Raw genomic sequence first — 19,804 nt, 5'->3', positions numbered from 1 at the left:
CGGGGGGAAGTGGGTGCGGCCAAGTTCGCGCGGGGATGGGGATGGGGCGGGGCGCCGGGGGGCTGGGCGGTGTCCCCGCGCCGTGGGGGCGCGCTGGGCGGCGTCCCCAGGGAGCGCCGGGCCCCTGGCTGGCCTCGCCCGGGCCCCAGGGAGCGTGACCCTTTCCTTTTCCCTTCCAGCTGCGGGGGATGGGGAGGGCGAAGTGGAGGACCGCCGCCCGGTTACTCCTCTAAAAGAGAGTCGGAGCCACCGGCAAAATCAGCAAGACATCTTCGCCTTCTCAAACCGGGGCCACCGCTTGCCCATCCTGCGCCCTAGAGGGCGTTAGGGGCGCCCCTCCCCTGGCAGATTTCAGCCCCCAGCGGCGCCCCGCTCTCGGCCCAGTGCCCGGGCAGGAACAGCCTGCACAACCATAGCAGAGGTCTTTAGGACTCTGGGAAGAACAGGATGATATAAATGTTGGACTGAGAAAGGAAGAAGAAAACATTAGGGGTCAATTCAGGAGCGCCTGGCCCTCTCGTTTTCCGAGTGAGGCAACGGCAGGCCGCGGCGAGGAGCGAAGGCGCGGCCTCTCTCCGCCTGTGGGCAGAGTCGTCGGGCTCACAAATGCTCGATGGTGGGTGGGAGGGACAGGTGAGCGGGAGCCGAGGAGGGGGAACCCTGCAGAGACCGGTTGCTTTGCATATGTCACGCAAGGTTTGGCAAGCCTTGACTGCGGTTACCTCAGAGCCACTCTGGTCTCGATGTAACAGCAGGCATTGGGACAGGGGTAAGGCGGCCCTGAGGGGGTGACGGAATCCTGAGACCTCCCATACCCGGCCTCACTGGCCCGGCTGCGTGTGGGGGGAGGGAAGAAGCGTAACTGTACATGCTCACTTTTCACTATTTGCTTTTTTAAAATGTTCTATTCTTTAATCCCCCTGTTCTTACTTTTCTCTGGAATAAAATGCCCCTTCCTCCATCCTGAGGGTGCTACCTGCCATGAATCAGGGCATCTTCTATCCTCTTGGAGTTCACTACTGGTAACCAGCCTGCTTTCTCAGGGTGAGTGGGGCTCTTTCTCAGAGCAATTAAAGCCTGTTGTTTCAAGGGAATGTCCGGGGAATGTTCTGTAATGCTCATCCAGGTGGTCGTTATGTATGAGTATACCTCTGTCTATACGTATGTAAAAATTCACTGATCTGTACATTGCAGGTGTGTGCACTTTGCTGTATGTGTGTTATCCCTCAAGGGGGTGTCTTCCTGGAGTTCACTCAAATGTTTACTGAGCACTTATGTGCCCAGCACCTTGCTAAGCTCTGTGGATATGGCTTCCACCCACAGGAAGCTCACAGTCCAAGGAAGGGCCAGTTGCCACTGTGATAACTGCTGGGATGGAAATAATCACTCAGTGCCAGGAGTCTTTCCATAAATCGTGCATCCAAAATTAGGGAAGGAGTGGAGTAGGCATTTTGGGATAGATGGCATCTGCCCTGAAGTGCAAGGAGGAGGGAAGTAAAGTATGCTTTGTGGGGAGGGGGCAATAATTTCTGTTGGGAGATGAACATGAGAGGAGGTGTGGAGTTACAGGTGGAGGTGCACAGTTCCTTATGTACATCCACAGCAGATCACCAGGGCCTTGGATGATCGACTAGGGGCAGGAAGTTTGGTTTTTAACCTGAAGACAGTACAGGGTCTCGGGTGTTTCTGATTTGCCTTTGAGGAGAGTCCTTCTGACACTCTGATAGAAAGTGGCCAGGGAGGCAGTCAAAAAGTCCTGTGGAAATAATTCAGGTATTTTTTTTTTCCACCAAAGAAAGACCATATTTTCCTAGGTGTTCTTTCCCCCTCTTGGCCCTAGTGGAAGAGCTTTTGAAAGATAAATGATGCTTTATTGTGTAATCTGGCCTTTCTGTGGCACTGGACACAGCCCAGGGGTTGCGATGTTCTAAGATTCGTCACTAGACTCTGTGGCTGTAGGGGAGAATCCAGGGCAGAGGAGATGAGGACATCCCTGTTGTCCAAACCAGTGTGGCTGTGCTTCCAGAAACATGTTTGCAAGATGCTTCACGTTCTCCTTCTCCCCCTGAATTCTAATTATTATTGTCAGGATCTGAAAGTTGTTGACAACCAAGGCTCATAAAAGGTGAACTTCAGTTGCTATATGTGGGTTTGGAACACTTACCTCTATTTAATGATAAATCTCCCTACCCACAGCTATGTGAAATTTTTTCTTTCTCTCTGTTAAAATTACAGTAGTCCCCCTTTATCTGCGGTTTTGCTTTCTGTGGTTTCAGTTACCCGAGGTCCGAAAATATTAAAGGGAAAATTCTAGAAATAAACAACTCATAAGTTTTAAATTGCGTGCTATTCTGAGTAGCGTGATGAAATCACATGCCATTCAGTTCTGTCCCACCCAGGATGTGAATTATCCCTTTGTTGGATCCCCAACCATCAACATCATCAGCTTCTGACGTCTGACCATTGGCATCATCATGGCTCAATGATCCTCCTTCTAAGATATGGTCAGAAGGTCAATAGTAGCCTAATGAAACGTCACAATGCCTACGTCATTCACCCCACTTCATCTCCTCTCATTGGCATTGTATCATCTCACATCATCACAAGAAGAGGAAGGGTGAGTACAGTACAATAAGATATTGAGAGCGAGAGAGACCGTATTCACATAAATTTTATTACAGTATATTATCATTGTACTGTTTTATTATTAGTTGTTGTTAATCTCTTACTGTGCCTAATTTATAAGTTAAACTTTATCATAGGAATGTATGTATAGGAGAAAACATAGTACGTATAGGGTTCAGTACTATCTGCAGTTTCAGGCATCTGCTGGGTGTCATGGAACATATCCCTTGCAGATAAGGGGGAACTACTGTAATGTGGAAAAAATGCTACACAAAACTGTTTTGCATAAAAAGCTGGGCTAATTGCTCTTATCTGTCTTTTCCACCTATGACCTCCAATAATTACTGACAAAGAAATATTACAGGAGTAGATGCTAGCATAGACACATAACTGGGTGCTACTGGGTGTTTTTTCTTTGTCTAGTTATCTTTGTGATGCTGGAGTAATTTATTCAGTGCTAAGGCTACATAAAAATAGTGCTAATGATGGTTAAAATAAACCTGGTCCCCTAGTTTCAAGAAGATGGCATATTTCTAAATGTGGGTAACCTTGCTGTTGAAGATTTTCTTCTGAATTTTGCATGTCTGTATATTGGAAACAGAGTGATTAACACTAATGAGCCAGATGATTTGACAATATATATCCAGGGAAAACAAGGAAACTGGGAGTGTGTCAGAAAGGAAAAAAGAAAAAAGAGAGAGAGAGAAAACAGTTGTAGCCACTGAATCTGAGAGACAGTTTAGAAAATAACACAGCTCTGGCAAAGAAAGCCAAAATACACATAGGAGCTCTTCAAAGAGGCCACTCACCCTTCCCTTCCAAAAGTATCTAGAAAGCTTGTAATAGGAGAGAGAAATAATGAATAATTAATGCCCACTCCAGGAGGCCACAGAGACAACATCGGGCTCAGCCTTAGAATGAGAAGGAAGCGCCCCAGTATTATTTTGTTTCCCCTAAAATGTTTCGTGTTAGAACCCTACAGTATGTCTGTGACTCCTTAAATCAAAGGAGCCATGCGTCCATGGTGTGTTGTTTATTAGTCCTGCAGATAGAATATGTTTATGCTGATAATTTTATTAAAGCAATTCTACCCTCCTGTTCTTACCATATCCTCTACTTCTTGTCCTGACTTTTCCTAATTTTCTTGTCACTGAGCCAAGAGAACCTAGATAGTTGACTCTAAGCAGAAAGAAATAGGAGCATCACACAACAGCAACATGGAGGAAATGGGACGGAAGATTGTGCCTGGATTCCAAGACCCAGGTCACAAAAGGAACTGGCTATTTCTGTTTTCGGTTGACTGTCTTTTGTACTTATAAGAATTGAAATATCCAAACTTAGAATAGTCTACGTTTGACAAGCATTCCAGAAGGGAGCTGCTTACCAGAAATGAACATGCCTACATCAAGATGGTGGCCATCCATATACCGGCTTGGGTACCCAGTTTAGGTATCACTCCCTATTAATATATGAAAGAGCTCTTTTAATACACAAAATATACAAAATACAATAATATACTATTGTTATTACTATTGTAATAATAATATATTATTATGTATGTAGTGTATTATGTATTGTATGTGTTATTTACATATGTGTTATGTAGTGTATGTATTATATATGTAGTGTAAATATGATATTTGTATATACAAATATACAATAATATACAAAAGAGCTCTTAAAAATGGTTAATTAAAGAGAACTGAGGTCACTCTACAACAAATGTATATCCTGAAAAGGTACTATCTGTCTATCCACATATCAACATACACACACATGCTCAATCCACAGGCACGTATATCAACACACACACATAATCAGCAAGGATGACTGCAGGACATTAACTTCCAAACCCTTCCAACCATGCTGGCAGTTACACCCAAATCAGCAGACTAGCCACTGTTCTGGTCCTGTGTTGGAGGAGGTCACCAAGAGGAGATGACCACAGATTGACCCACGAGCTGGACTTAGGCGATCGGAGGGTCCTCACCTACTCCCCTCCTTGAAATGTACGGTCTGCCCACCATTCCCATAGTAGAAGCTGTTTTAAGGACGCAGCCTTGAGAGAATGTGGTGTTGAGACCATCTGGACGGTATACATGACTGAACCTCGTTAAGGCCTCTGTGCAAACTCTTAAGACTCTGGCTGGGGCCGGCTCCGTGGCCAAGTGGTTAAGTTCGCGCGCTCCACTGCGGCGGCCCAAGGTTCTGATCCTGGGCGCAGACATGGCACCGCTCGTCAGGCCGCGTTGAGGCGGCATCCCACATCCCACAACTAGAAGGACCTGCAACTAAGATATACAACTATATACCGGGTGGGGGGGGGGAGGGGGCAGATGGGAAATAAAGCAGGAAAAAAAAAAAAGATTGGCAACAGTTGTTAGCTCAGGTGTCAATCTTTAAAAAAAAAAAAATAAGACTCTGGCGGGTGGGTGCAGAGATGTACTCCTCTTGCAACCACCCAAGACAAGCTGTAAATTCCCTTGCTTATTAACCTGCTACCTGCTAATCTGGAGTGGTCTGCCTCTGTCTTTGGTCTCTCCTTGCCCTGAACATTCTGGGGCCAGTTTCAGATTTCACCAGGGGGAGCTCCCGAGATTGCAAACCAATATCCTAGTCTGCAGCCTCGTCTTTTTTTTTTTCTTTATGGTCCTGGTTCTGTCTCAATGCACTTTTGTATCGTTCATTCATTATTTCTTCATTCACTGATCATTAAACATTCATTAAAGGCTGATCATGGGCTTATAGTAAGACAACAAGGACTGCTCATTTCCCTCGTGGTACTCAGGTCACGAACAAGGGACAAGGAACTTGGAGAAGGGGGCCAGGTGAAGGGGATGGGGAAGCTTGAGATGCACGGCCTGGAGGCGGGAGAGAAGCCAGCCTGGCTGCCGGAGGAAACCGTGAGCTGTTCTGAGCTGGAGAACAGGGTGGGATGGCCAGACGGTTGCTCAAAAGGGCTTCCTCCCATGTGCTGCTGAGGGCTTTGAGCTTGGGGCTGGTTGGTGGGCTTTCAGGGGGCATGTCAAGTGGCCTGGTTTGTGTTTTGGAAAGGTGTCTCTAGACAATGGATGAAATAGAGCTGGCAGAGACACCACCAGAAGGGACTTTTTCCTTGTCATTCACTAAGAGAGTGGAGAGGAGGAGGGGCAGGTTTGGGTCATCTTTGGAAACGTCACTTAGGCAGTTGGATACAGGGGTCTGCGGCTCAGAGAGCAGCAGGGGACCCAGACAAGAGACCGAGCCAGGCAGAGGGAATGGCCTTGGCAGAGAGAACCCGGCAGAAGGCAAGGCTGAGAGGAGTTCACATGCACTGGCCAGATCCCCCTGACTGTGCGAAGCAGAGAATGTGATGAGACTTTTGGATAAACAGATCTGACGGAGGACAGTTTTGAGTAGCAGTCGCCAAGTATAGACACAATCCTGTGAGCGATGGAGTTCCTGAAGTTTGTGAGCTTCTTTGTTGTTTGCTTTTACCAAGGAAGTGATAGACTCAAAACACAGTCTTCTGAGGTCTCACGAATTCCGTCTTGACCTCCATCATCAAAGCAAAACTGTAATGTGGTTATCTTGAAATCCAGGTCTCAAAATCAGGCCTCCAGTCTCAAGGGGTATTCTCTAAGCTAAAATTAGATTAGTGGAGTACAATGGGATAGCTATGAGAGTTACATCCCACAGACATCCCTTCAAAGTGTCTATTTGGCTGGTCACTTACTAATTTTAGCTCATTAGAAATTAGGCGCAAAACCCAGCAACCGTTTAGGCTGGGACAGTGGCCCAGGCCCTGCTGAGAACAACCTGCAGTCAGACTGTGTCACTTGTATCCTCTTAGACCATGCACAGAGGGGCACAGCCAGATGTTTACTGCACAGCCAGGGGTGTCCATGGGGACCCTTAAGCTTTACAAGACTCAAATGCCTTCTGAACCATCAAAGGAATTTTAAGATTATATTTAATATTGTTCACAGTTTAGTATATTTGCTTGTAGGCCAATTCACTGAAAATTGATGGTTTCTCTCTACACCATTGGTACTCTCTTTCATGCCCAACCCCTGCCCTAAACCAGATACTCTTGTGCCACAAACAGAACTACACCCAAAATGGCCTTGGGAGTTTACTCTGGGTTGTCTGGACAAGAGCCTGGCTGGGACTGAATGCCTTTCTCCTTTTGCCAGGGAGAAGATGCACATGAACTCAGGGTCCCAACGGGCACACTGGCTTCCATTTCCAAAGCCAGCTTCCCCTGGGCCCTTCAATTCCCCAGGTGCTGGGCAGCTGGATTTCCTAGACAACCTCTGCCAACTGCTGGCATCCAGCATATCCACAGACACCTTGTTCTCCCACTGATGAGGTCGTTCTTGCTCTTGCCCTGTAAGGAAGGGAGGCGACAGAGTTGGAGGGAAGAGGCTCTAGGAATGTCCATCCCAGTGGGTCCCAGAGAGCACCCAGGCCCTGGCAACACACCTTATGAGTCAAGCCTGTTCCTTAAGCCATACTGTGTGGGGCTGTCTGAATCTCCACAAGCCCTCTTGGGGAGGATAGTTGGAGATCACCAAGAGAACCCCCTGGCACGAGAAGTAGCATTTACAACTCCCCTGTCAACTACAGTAACCCTCAGTCCCCAAGGCAAGAAATATTGGAGTAAGTTTTGCTTCTGGTCTCTCCTTTATTCTCTCTGTCTGGAGTAACCATATGTCAGGTTTGCCCATGACAGTCCTGGTTTATGCCTTCTGTCTGGCATGGTTATTAATAGCACTTCGCTTTCTTTCTCAAAGGTGTCCCGGTTTGGATGATAAATTGCATGGACTTCCCATCCACCTCCAGTCTGTCAACAACCACGGGGAACCCTTCCTCTTAATGCTCCAATGCCCCTACCCCTGTTCTCCAGTCTCAGGGCCGCCATCCCCATTCAAGCTTCATCACTTGGTGCCTCTCTGAACTGCAGCAACCTTTTACCTCCTCTTCCAACCCACCTTGTACACTTCTCCTCTAAACACACGGCTTTCAACATGTAATACCCACCCAAGCACTTACAACGAGGCTCGGCCAAACCTAAATAATCATAAACTACCTTCTGAAGCCCAGGTTCATCTCTCTCTAAAAGCCGTATTTCTTTTTAGGCAGGTTAGCCGCTTCCTAATCCGAGCACTCGGCTATAGTCAGATTAGCTCTTCACTGAGTCAAGGCTCCAAGCAAACCCTTACATCCATGCCTTTGCTCATCTTCTCGAACCCCGGCTCTCCTATCTGCTGCTCAGCTCACTCCTCTTCCATAAACGCCGCCTCAAGTGGGAACAGCATGGGTTTCACAGTCATGAAGATCTGAATTTGATCGTGGGTCTGAGTGTCCAGGGACTAACAGCTGTTTCACTGATCCTAAGTCACACATTTTTGGGGTTTTCTTCCCCACATTTAACATACCTGGGAATGAAATGTACCTTAAAATCTATGGCATCTTAGATTCAGTAAAATATAGGAGCTCTCTGACTTTGTGTTACAACACAGACTCTCTGAGTCTTGGTTTCCTCGTCTTCTAAAACAGGAATAATACCCAATTCTCAAGACTGCCAGGGAATTACTTGAGATAACTGTAGTCTAGACCCAGGGGGAGAATATCTCCCTGGGAATCTGGATTCCATGCCCAGCCATTTTGAAATGATTGCCCAGTATCTCTTGGGAAGACCTGTACCACATGGGAAAATTGTTGCAAAGGATCCCAAAGTTTGTGTACTAACAGAACGTCACAAAATTCTCTGCAGAGTCAAAAAGAGAAACCAGTCTCACTCACAGGGGTGGTTTAACCACAACTCTCTACTGAGAACTCTGTTCAGAGGAAACAGTGAAAGGGGACATTTTTCCATGGGTAATGGGCCAAGTAGCTTTTTGCTGGGAACATGTCACTTGAGTGGAGAAAACTACAACGCAGCTTTGTGTTTGATTTATTCTTAAGTAGAAAATCTTCAAGAGCTGATTTCATGTAAAAAGTTCACAGGTAGGTTTCTTAAACATTGGGTCAGAGGATGTTTCGATAATGTTCTGTTGGACAATTGCCCTTCCTTGTGAGAGGTCCTGTCCCTTCTGTACAAAAGTTTGCCCACTCCAAGAAGCCTGACAGCCAGCCACACTGGGGTACAACTAGCTCACTGGCAAGGGAATCTTTCCTTCTGTGTCTCTCTGCCACCACATGAGGTGAGAAGCCCCAGACCCTGGCTGATACCAGATCTGAATTAGGAACATCTTGTATGCTAGAAAGCAAAGATATGTTCAAAGACTGTTTTAACAGTCCATGTCAAAAGGACACAGAAGCCAGCTCAAAAGGGATCTCAGTGACCAAATCTGGGAAACTTTGAGGATCAAAAAGAATAATCCTGGTAAGTGATTATAACACATTAAATTAAAAAAAAATTCACAACTCCGTAGTGATTTTCAAAAGAGAGAGAAAAGCTCTGCTTTATGAAAGATTATAAGATATTTAGTGAAGACTAAATTATAGATTTAGAAAAGAACCTTTTTGTAACTCTCAATATAATAATTAATTCAGGCAATGATCATCAATGAATAATATGACCCACTGGGAAAAAGGCTGTAGGGACGATGGTGTTTACACAATCTCATAAGTTGCTTATAGTTACAAAGGCATAAGTGTGTCTTTGCATTGGAGAGATTGTCAGCCTTCACCTTATCTGCATCTCGTCATGCTTGGCACCCCAAGTAGTGACGTTATGAGCCCCCTGATCTGATGCCGTGGGAGGGACACAATAAAACTTGCTGGAAATATTTGACCTGAATCGAATCCTGACAAAACAGTCAGAGGAATCCAGAATATAGGCTGTTCGACGGGCCAACTGGCCTGGATCTTCAACGCATTTGATATCAAGAACAGAGGAAGAGTTTGAAGAGAATAAAGAGATGTAACAGCCAAATCAGTGCGTGAAACTTGATTGGATTCTGGGTCAAAAAAGATAGCTATCAAGGACATTTGGAGGGAAAATCAGGGGAATTTGCTGTTAGGTGATTTTGTTGAGGTAATACTGATTTTCTTAGGTGTGATAGTGGTGTTGTGGTGGTGTAGGGGAATGTCCCCCTTCTGAGTGATGCAAGATGCAACATTCGGGAGTGAAATGCTGTGACAGCAGCCATCTGCTTTCAGCAAAAGGGAAGTGTGTGTATATATATGTGTGAGTGTGTATATATATAAAGAGAGAGAGAGGAAATGGGTGTGGCAAGATGCTGGTGAATCTGGGTGAGAGGTATCTGGGTGTTCACTGTACTGTTCTTTCAACTTTCTGGTGGGTGTGAAAATTTTCAAAGTGAAAAAAATGGTTTTTAGAAGACTGTATGAGAAAATAGGAAATAGAGAAAGTTCTTATAAATTTTTTGTGAAAGACAGTTTCCTTCTAATTTCTTTTCCCCAAGACTGTGACCTTCAGTGATTTCTCTTTTCTGTGAACTCTTACTTGACTTAAAATTGTTGCAATACCACTTAGCATGGGAATCCAATGATGGCTGACATATCATAGCATCAGGAAATGAAATATTTCTATTTTCTCCAGAAAACTGAAGCTTCTCTCTTAAATTCAGTCTTATACTGAGCATCAATTATGTACAAGATCCTATGAGAGGCACCATAAGTGATACAAAGATGAACAGCAATATGGTTTCTGCCTTCAAAGGGCTTAAAATCTAACACATATAAATGGCCTTAGCAAACAATTTTTTTTCTTTGAGGAAGATTAGTTCTGAGCTAACTACTGCCAATCCTCCTCTTTTTGCTGAGGAAGACTGGCCCTGAGCTAACATCCATGCCCATCTTCCTCTACTTTATACATGGGATGCCTAACACAGCATGGCTTTTGCCAAGCGGTGCCATGTCCACACCCGGGATCTGAACAGGTGAATCCCGGGCCGCTGAGAAGCGGAACGTGTGAACTTAACCGCTGTGCCACTGGGCAGGCCCCAGCAAACATCTTTTGAGTGGCTATTATGAGGTAAACAAAATTCTAAGATTAGGAATCTAATTAGGAATAAGACATAGTCCCTGCCATCAAAGACTATCTTTGAGAAATATAGACACATACATTAATTTCAATACAATAAGACAAGATTTATGAAAAGATCTTTATCATTGTCTAAAACTTAATGACAAAGCATTCAGGGACAGCTTAAGACCAAGGTCCCTCTGGGCTAGGGCTCGAAGAGTAGGTCTGAATGTTTTCAAGACGAGTTGGTAGGCATTCGAAGCAAATGGAAAAAAATGTGCAAAAGCATGAAGGTATGAAATGAGCATGACTTGTTTGGGGATCCACAAGTAGTCAAATATAATGAAAATTTGGGGTATTTCTAGAGGATTAAGCGAGATAGGACTGGGAATATATCTTAGGCTAGTTGATAAAGAGCTTTCCTGTTATACTGATGGGTTTGAACTGTATCCTGCAGGTGATGGGGAGACGATGGAGGTAAGTGACGTGATCAGATTCTTAGCTTAGAAAGATAAGTCTGGTGGTGGAGTGGCAGGTGGATTAGAAGGAGATGAGGCAGAGAGAATGGTTAACGGACTTTTGTAACAGTCCAGATTAGAGATGCTGAGAGTCTAAACCAAGACTGGGGAGGTGGAAGCAGAGAAAGGGTAGATGCAGGAGACATTTTGTGCAGTGCATCGATAGGTTCTGGTGACTGAATGAATTTTGGGAAGTGAGGGAGAGGGGATCATCAAAGATAACCCCTGTATTAGGGTTTCCAGAGAAACAGAATCAACAGGATGTGTGTATGCACGTATGAGGGGAAGGAAGAGGGATTTAAGGAATTGGCTCATGCAATTGTGGGCACAGGTGAGTCTGAAAACCTGCAGGGTAGTGTGGGAGGCTGGAATTCCGGCAGGAGTTGATGTTGCAGTCTTGAGTCTGATGGCAGTCTGGAGACAGAATTCCTTCCTCCTTGGGGGACTTCAGTCATTTCTCTTCAGGCCTTCAACAGATTAGATGAGGCCCACTCATATTATGGAGGGTGATCTGCCTTATCAAAGTCTACTGATTTACATGTTAATCACTTCTAAAAAAAATAACTTCACAGCAATATCTAGACTAGTGCTTGACCAAACATCTGGGCACCACAGCCTGACCAACTTGACACACAAAATTAACCATCATTACAACATCCTTAAAAGATTGGCTGTATTGGGGCTGGCCCCGTGGCCGAGTGGTTAAGTTCGCGCGCTCCGCTGCAGGCGGCCCAGTATTTCGTTGGTTCGAGTCCTGGGCGCGGACATGGCACTGCTCATCAAACCACGCTGAGGCAGCGTCCCACATGCCACAACTAGAAGGACCCACAATGAAGAATATACAACTATGTACCGGGGGGGCTTTAGGGAGAAAAAGGAAAAAAATAAAATCTTTAAAAAAAAAAAAAAAAAGATTGGCTGTATTTTGGTGCCATTACTAAAATATGGAATAGAGAAGAAAAGTTGTGGACAAAATTGGGAGGAAAAATAAGATCAGTTTAGAAGGTGTCGAATTTCCGTTGGTCGTGTCCAGTGGTCAGCTGGAACAAACACTCAGGAGACAGAGCTTTTTAATGGGCCAAATTTAGAGATCTTAGTGGAAGCCATAGACCCAGATAAAGCTGCTTCATGAGAGACTATTCATCCATTCAGCAAATTTTTCTGGGTGCCTCTGTAGGCCAGAGAGTGTTCCAGGCTGGGGGACCACAGTGTAGTCAACGTAAAGCTCCTATCCTCATAGAGCTTAACTTTTAGAAGGGTTGGCAGGCAATAAGTAAATCTTCACATGGATATATAACTTCAGATAGTGATAGGTATCATTTACTGTTGCAGAACCAACCATCCCACACTTGGTGGCGTAAAACAACTTTTATTTGTTCATGATTCCATGGGTTGGCAATTGGATGGAGATCAGATGGAATGGCAGGTCTCAGATCCACGTGGTGTTGCTGGGCTCACTTATGCATTTGACACCAATGGGCAGCTGCTGGATGGCAGTTGGCTGGGGCTGTCAGCTCGCCTGCCTCAGTTGTCCTCCATGTGGCCGCTCCAGCAGGTTAGCTCAGGCTTCCTCACTTGGCAGCTGGTGTTCCAGGAGGACAAGCCCCGAATGTGCAAGTACTTATCAGGCCTCTGCTTGGGTCACATTTTCTAATGTCACAATGGCCAAAGGCAAGTCACATGACCAAGCCCAGAATTGATGTGGGAGGGTACAACACGAAAGTATGGAATTCATTAGGAACTATATGAAGAAAATCAGAACAGGGTAAAAAGAGAATTCCTTTGGAAGAGGGGGCTTTAATAGATAAGGTGGTCAGGGAAGTGATTTTGAGCAGAGACTTAAATGAAATCAGACAGCCAGTCATGTGAAGTTCTGGAGGCAGGGGCACGACAGACACAGGGAATAGCAAGTGTGAGGATCATGCAGCTAGAACTACCTTGAAGTGCTCAAGAAACAAGAAGAGGGTAAAACAAGGAGAGCAGAACGAGCCGTGGCTAGGGGGAAAGGCATGAAGTGAGATCAGGTAGGAGAGGGAGGCAGAGAAGATCATGAAGGGGTCTGCAGACCACGGAAAGGAGTTTAGATTGTATTGTAAAAGATGATGAAAAACCAATGAAGGACTCAGTGTAAGAAGTGACTTAATCCAAATTTCATCTTTAAAAGATTGTTCAGGTCACTGATGAGTAAGCATGAAAGCCAGGAGATCAGTCAGGGGTTACTGCGCTCATCACAAAAGGAGATATCAGTAGTGGTGGAGATGGTGAGAAATGGTTGGAATTGGAATACACTGGGGACATAAAGGCAACAGGAATCGCTAATGGATTAGATGTGGAGTGTTAGGGACAGAGAGGAATTAAGGATGATGCCTAACAACTACAGAGATAGGGAAGATTGGGAGAGAAAATCAAGCATTCTCTTTTGGACATACTGTACTTCGTATGCCTAATACACATCCAACTAGAGACACCAAGTAGGAAATTGAATATAAAAATCTTAAGCTCAGGGAAGAGACAGTGAGCAACTAAATGACATTAAAGCCACAGGAATATATAGGATAAGTTGGAAGATGTGATAGAAAGAAAATGCAAGTGTTCTCTGTTTCTCCGTGGGTTTTCACAATGAAATAAGGAATGAGGGATGGGAGGACTATCTGTGATGAAGTTTAAAAAGAGAGGAATTTTGAGAGCGTGGCCTTGGGGCACAGGATACCACGGGAGACTAGGGAAGGGTGGGAAAGTGAATCTGAAGGGCTGGCCTCTGAAGATTGTAGTCATAAACTTAAAGTGAGAGCTAGAGTGTTTGAGTGTCTCTCCACAAACATTCAGCTGCTCAAATACAGATTTGGAGAACTGGCTTTATCTGTGGATGGGGTTTTTCAAGACAAGTGGAGAAGAGAAAGTGGCGAGGAGCGAGTTGCAGGTATATATTATTGACGGATTATAGTGATGGACTAGAAATTCTAATCTGGAGGAAGAGGGAAATGAAGGCATGAGTGAAGTGATGGGCATTGAAGAAAATGGCGGACTCATGGTTTAGAGGTCCTGATGAGGTAGCGTTGTTGGAGAAGGGCTACAAGCAGGAGTACGCTGAGCAAAGGTGGAAATCCAGTAGTGGAGGCTAGAGTTTGGAGAGGGAAGAGGAAGTGAAGAGGTCAAAGAACCAAGAAGCTAGGGCACTGGATGGATTGTTTATGAGAAGGAAGTCTCCAGAGTAACGGTGCAGAGAAAAATAGTGAGCCAGATACTTGGATGAGGAGGGAGAGTGGATGGTATGGTCCAGCGCCATTGCTCTAAAGATCCAGAGGATTTTCAGCAAGGAAGGAAGAGACAGGGTCTGGAAGTACCAAGGGACAATTGCTACACAGCAGGCCCAGTGACACAGGGCTGGGAACCAAACAATCCTCACCTGAGAGGGCTGCAGGGCCCACACCTGGTTAGAGTTAGAGTTAGAAGGTGGAGGGAACATAAAGACGAGGTGGTGATTATGGGCAGCTTGCAGATGACAGATTGCGAGCTGCAGAGGGCATGGGGGAGTGAGGAGAGAGGAGGGCACCTTTGTGTGTGAGGAAAGGGAAGATGAGCTTTTCTGACCCTGTTTGGGCAGAAGTGGGATCAGCAAAGCGCTCATGGACTTAACAATTATTGGTTCCTCACGTGAAGCCCAGTTTTGCTTCCTCACAGATCCTTGGCCATGTTCTGAATTATTGAGTTTGCCAAATAAGTAGTCTATGAATAATTTATTATTACAGATAGTATCCTTTATTAAGCTTCAATGATATAACTCTCTTTGAAAAAATAAACCCTATCCTACATATCTTTTGTATCTTCAGACATACAGTTATACATTCTGATTTAAGGTCACTTGAAATTAGTTTAAAAAAACAGGATTCCAAGGAAGAATGTTGTCACATGTAACCTGCACTAAGGCCCAGCTATGCTGACCCAACAATGATACCACATCTGGCACAACAGTTGCAACTGGAACTATTACTTGGTTGACTTTTCCTGAGCCCACTAGATTTGTCTGGTCTGGACGTGTGCATTTAAAGGCAATATGACAGGGGCCTCACTCTGAATCCTCTAGTTCTTGAGGGATGACACTAGTTTCTCCATTCCCCCCGGGGACGCCATGTCAGTTTTGATTCACTATCTTGATCTTGGAGGGGATTCATTTCAGAGTGTTCTCCTTGGGCCTCTGCACTATGGTGGTCTTACCCTAAGCCAAGGAACCAATGTGATGTTGTACAACTGCCAAGCATGTCTATTTCCATTATACATTTGGGGTCTAGGGAAATAACCATGGGGTGGGGCCACAGACCCAGTGGACCCATTGTAAGCTGAATCCGGGCCAGGTCTCCATTTATTACCTGGTCCCAGTATTCCTGCACTCTAGCAGAGGCCTGTGATGGTGATTACTGTCTCTAGGTATTAATGTCTACTAAGACTTTGCCGAAAAGTCATCAAAATGCTTGGGTATTCCTCAGAGTTCAGTTACACAGGTAGAACCCTTTGGTGAAGATCCAGGACCACACACACTTGTATGGTGTTACAGGGTTCTGCCTCCTGGGAACACAGTCTTTTTCTTCAATCAGTGGGCCTGGGTCCAAAAACTGGCTCAGGCTGAAAACTGGGCAAGGGATTATGACATTTTATTGGCATGGTGGCCCCTCAGCCTCCTGATCATCCATCCTTGACTTCTTTTGACTGAACTGAGAGAGTAGTCTCTTGTTGGCTCCCCATCTGGTTTGCCCCTAAGGATGCAGTAACTAATAGGATTTTGAGTTAATTCCCTCTAGTGTTCTTTTTTGGCTGGGGCAAGTTTTCGGTATTTGAGGGAAGGAATCTTCATGAACATTTCTGGGCCAGAGGGTCAGGCTGTGGCAAGAGACAGCCAGCTGTCCACCGGAGCTTCCTTTTCCCCTTACATCAAGTAGGGTGGTTACTGAACAGGCGGTTGCCCAGCCAAGGGCTACATTTCCCAGCATCCCTTGCTTATAAGTGATGCTGTGTGACTAGATCTTGCCAGTGGATTGTAAGCAGAAGTGGTATCACTTCCAGGCCAGGAGGTTAAAAGGTGAATCTTTATCCAATCAACGGTTCCCTTTCTGCCAGCTGTATGATTATGCCTAGGGGGACATTAAAAGATAAAAGTTGAAGAACACAGAGTGTCAGCCTGGGCCCCTGAACATCCACGGGAGCAGGACCACAACCTTCCCAACATTACACCCATACTGGACTGTTAGGTAAGCAAGAAATCATCTTGAATAGCGTTAGGTAGTCGAAATGTAGATTGTTTGCTAAAGCAGCTGGAGTTACCCTGATACATGCTCTCTATAAATGCTATGTCAAATCTACATAAAATAAATTTGTTTCTGCCTGAATAGATTTTTACCAAGTTCAAAGTTATATTAGTGATGTTCTGACTTACAGATTGTGTGACATAGACAAAATTCACTCTGAGAGGCCCGGGGACGTTTTACAGAGCTAGCCAGCTATTCTTCACAACTGAAAATGAAGTATAATGAAAGTCAATGTTAGTACAACCAATGCACACACATTCTCTCTGTCTTTAACAACTTTTTTTTTTTTGAGGAAGATTAGCCCTGAGCTAACATCTGCTGCCAATCCTCCTCTTTTTGCTGAGGAAGACTGGCCCTGAGCTAACATCCATGCCCATCTTCCTCTACTTTATATGTGGGACGCCTACCACAGCATGGCTTGCCAAGAGGTGCCACTTCTGCACCTGGGATCCAAACCGGTGAAACCCAGGCCGCCAAAGCAGAACGTGCGCACTTAACTGCTGTGCCACCGGGCCCGCCCCGTCTTCAACTTCTTAATATAAGCAATCATTTTAAATATGGGTTGCTGTACTGTGCGCATCTTAAGGACCTCCTCAGGTTCTCTGGCCTCCCCTGTCACCCAGGCGCTCAGTGGCTTGCTCCACCTCGGCGCCAAGATGGCTGACAGACTCCCTGCATCTTTTCCACCCCTTGAGACTGACTGGCTGTGTATCTGGGGTCTCTGGATCCTCCTGCCATAGATTTAGAGGAAATGCTCCCCTACAGGGCATGTATATTTATTTCCTGCTATTGCTGGAATAAGTTAACACAAACTCAGTAGTTTAAAAAAGCATTAGTTTATTTTCTTAAACTTCTGGAGGTCAGAACTGTGAAATGAGTCTCACATCAAGGTGAGACTAAAATCAAGGTGTCAGCAGGGCCGGTTCCTTCTGAGGGCTCCAAGGGAGAATCCATTCCATGCCTCTCCCAGCTTCCTGAGGTTGCTGGCATTCCTTGGCTTGAGGACCCTTCTTCGCATCACTCCAACCCCTGGCTTCCATCACCACGTCTCCTACTACTGCCTTTGATCTCCTGCCTCCCTCTTATAAGGACACATGGTTACAGTGGGCCCACATGGATAATCCAGAATAATCTCAAAATCCTCAATTGACTCACATCTGCAAAGTCTCTTTTGCCATACAAGGTAACATTCACAGGTCCTGGGGATTAGGATGTGCACATCTTTGGGGGCCATTATTCACCCTAACACAGCGTGGGATATGGCTTCCTATGGAGCTTTTAAAGCCACCAGATGACATGGAAATGTGTGGGAGCTGACTCTCCACATAGTGAAATTCAGCCAATGGGAAACAGGAGACACGACCGAGCCAGGAAGAGAAATTTCTTTTCTTTCCTCTCTCTGGAGGTCTGCTCCAAGGCAGGACATCCCTATACAGCCCGTGCAGAGACATCCCACGTGGCCACACAGATGCTCCTGCTGAGCAACTGGCTGGGTCTCTTCGTGGCTTATTGGGAAGCAGTGGCGGGCATGGTAATAAACTACTTTGCATTGCTTTCCATCTTCTGCCTCACTCCCTTATCCTTGCTGCCCTGGGATTGACTTCCCAAAGCCTCTGCCGTTAATCTATGCCTTGGGCTCTGTTCTCTAGGGAATCTTAGCTGGGGTGGCCCCCAAATGAAAGTCACAATTCCTTCACTTATTCAAGAAAAAATTACTGACTACCTACTATGTTCAGACACGGCTCTAATTAACAAAGTGACAGCAATAAATACGAAAACATTTCTGCCCTCATGGAGCTTACATTCTAATTGAGGAAGACATTATAGACTTTAAACAAACAAGAAAATATCGCTTAGTTTAAGTGCTATTGAAAACACGGTGATGCAGTAAAGAGTAGTTATTTTATATTTAGTGGTGAGGAAAGACTTTTCTGGAGAGATGACATTTAAGCTGAGACCTGAATGGCAGAGTCATTTGTGCAGAATCGGGGGAACGAGAGGGGCCTGCAGTGGCAGGTATCAATCTGCAATCCGTGTGTTCTCACATGAATGGTTCTAGGTAGCATGTTCTGGTTGAATAGCAACAGAAATTTACTTTTAAAAAAATTCATGATTCTACGAAGCAAGAGAAGGCCAGATGGTTTAAAATACAAAATAAACATTTCAAGCAGAAGCTCTCTACTAACCCATAAATGGAACTTTCTCTGTCATCAAGGGATGCATTTTGTTTTATTTTAGAAGTTAGATGCTTTTACTATGTTTTACACTCAGCACCATTTAAGGGCAAGGACCATGAAATTAGAAGTTGGGTATTTAGCTTCCTCACCTGTATAGCTAACAAATTGGGTTATAAACCCATTGCCTTCTATCTCCATCCTATTTTTGTTTTTAAGATTAGCTGATAATTCTATCATAGTACTTTCTGCTTCACCTCATTTCAGATGCTTTTGAAGACCCATTTACATCTTAGTTCAGACTGTGGGAGTTGTCATGAGCTTTGACATCAGAGCATACAATGTTTCTTTAGATTTTCTCTTAGATAGTAAATGTTTTTGATAATATTGTAAAAGGTATCCTTTAAAAAAATTTATAATTGGTGTTGCTGCTATATAGAAATGCAATTGGTTTTCAAAATATTCACCTTTTATCTAGTGATCTTGCTACACTCATTAATTCTAATAGAAAATCCAACATGATGAGCTGATAAACTAAGGGCTTCGTCATATCAGCTGTAAATAATGACAGTTTCAAATCTTTTCCATTTCTCATACTATTATTCCTATTTTGGGCTTCCTGAAGTGGTTGGAACCTCCTCAGTGGGGACAGCATCTCTCTGTTCCCCTTGGCATCAGCTGTGTCACCTTGCAGGCTGGGGGCTGGAATCATCTGAAGTCTCACTCATTTGCATGTCTGGTGGTTGATGTCGGAAAGACTTACATAGCTGGGGTTGGCACAGCTTGGCTTCCTTTGGCATCTTTTTTGATATAGCTTCTCCACAAGTCCCTCCAGTATGGTGGCTACAGAGCTCCAAAAACACGTCCGGAGAGAGAGTCAAGCAAAAGCTGTAGCATCCCCTTTTATGACTTAGTTTTGGAGTCACAAAGCATCCCCTCTGACACATCCTATTTGTTAGAGGGAGAGGAGAATTAGACTCCACCTTTTCATGGGAGGATTATCAAAGAATTTGCGGAAATGTTTAAAGCCACCACAATTGGTCCTCTGGCCCAAATTATTTACATTTCTGCTTCATGCATTTCTGCAATCCAGCTGATCCTGTGTTACCAATCCCATGAGGGGGACTCAGTTCCACCAACAGGGAATCATTCTCCGTGGCTTCTTGGAGACAGCCCGAGTCATCCTTCTTTTTCCATAAATACCATAGA

The 19,804-nt window shown here is 45.0% G+C and overlaps 2 long non-coding RNA genes across 2 annotated transcripts; one reads left to right on the top strand and one right to left on the bottom strand.

Annotated features, from left to right (window-relative positions):
* Nucleotides 1-68: 68 nt before the first annotated feature.
* On the top strand, nucleotides 69-4,990 carry LOC138919856 (uncharacterized). Its single transcript, XR_011430406.1, has 3 exons — nucleotides 69-1,044; nucleotides 2,385-2,617; nucleotides 4,417-4,990. It is a non-coding gene; the product is annotated as an uncharacterized lncRNA (long non-coding RNA).
* Nucleotides 4,991-12,470: 7,480 nt separating this feature from the next.
* Nucleotides 12,471-19,474, bottom strand: LOC138919857 (uncharacterized). Its single transcript, XR_011430407.1, has 3 exons — nucleotides 19,359-19,474; nucleotides 16,550-16,626; nucleotides 12,471-16,247 (listed from the first exon to the last, which is right to left on the bottom strand). It is a non-coding gene; the product is annotated as an uncharacterized lncRNA (long non-coding RNA).
* Nucleotides 19,475-19,804: the final 330 nt, after the last annotated feature.

The sequence above is a fragment of the Equus caballus genome, chromosome 21, assembly GCF_041296265.1.
Source record: "Equus caballus isolate H_3958 breed thoroughbred chromosome 21, TB-T2T, whole genome shotgun sequence".
NCBI lineage: Eukaryota > Metazoa > Chordata > Mammalia > Perissodactyla > Equidae > Equus > Equus caballus.
Note: the sequence above shows the minus strand (reverse complement) of the source record. Positions and strands in the feature narration are given on the sequence as shown.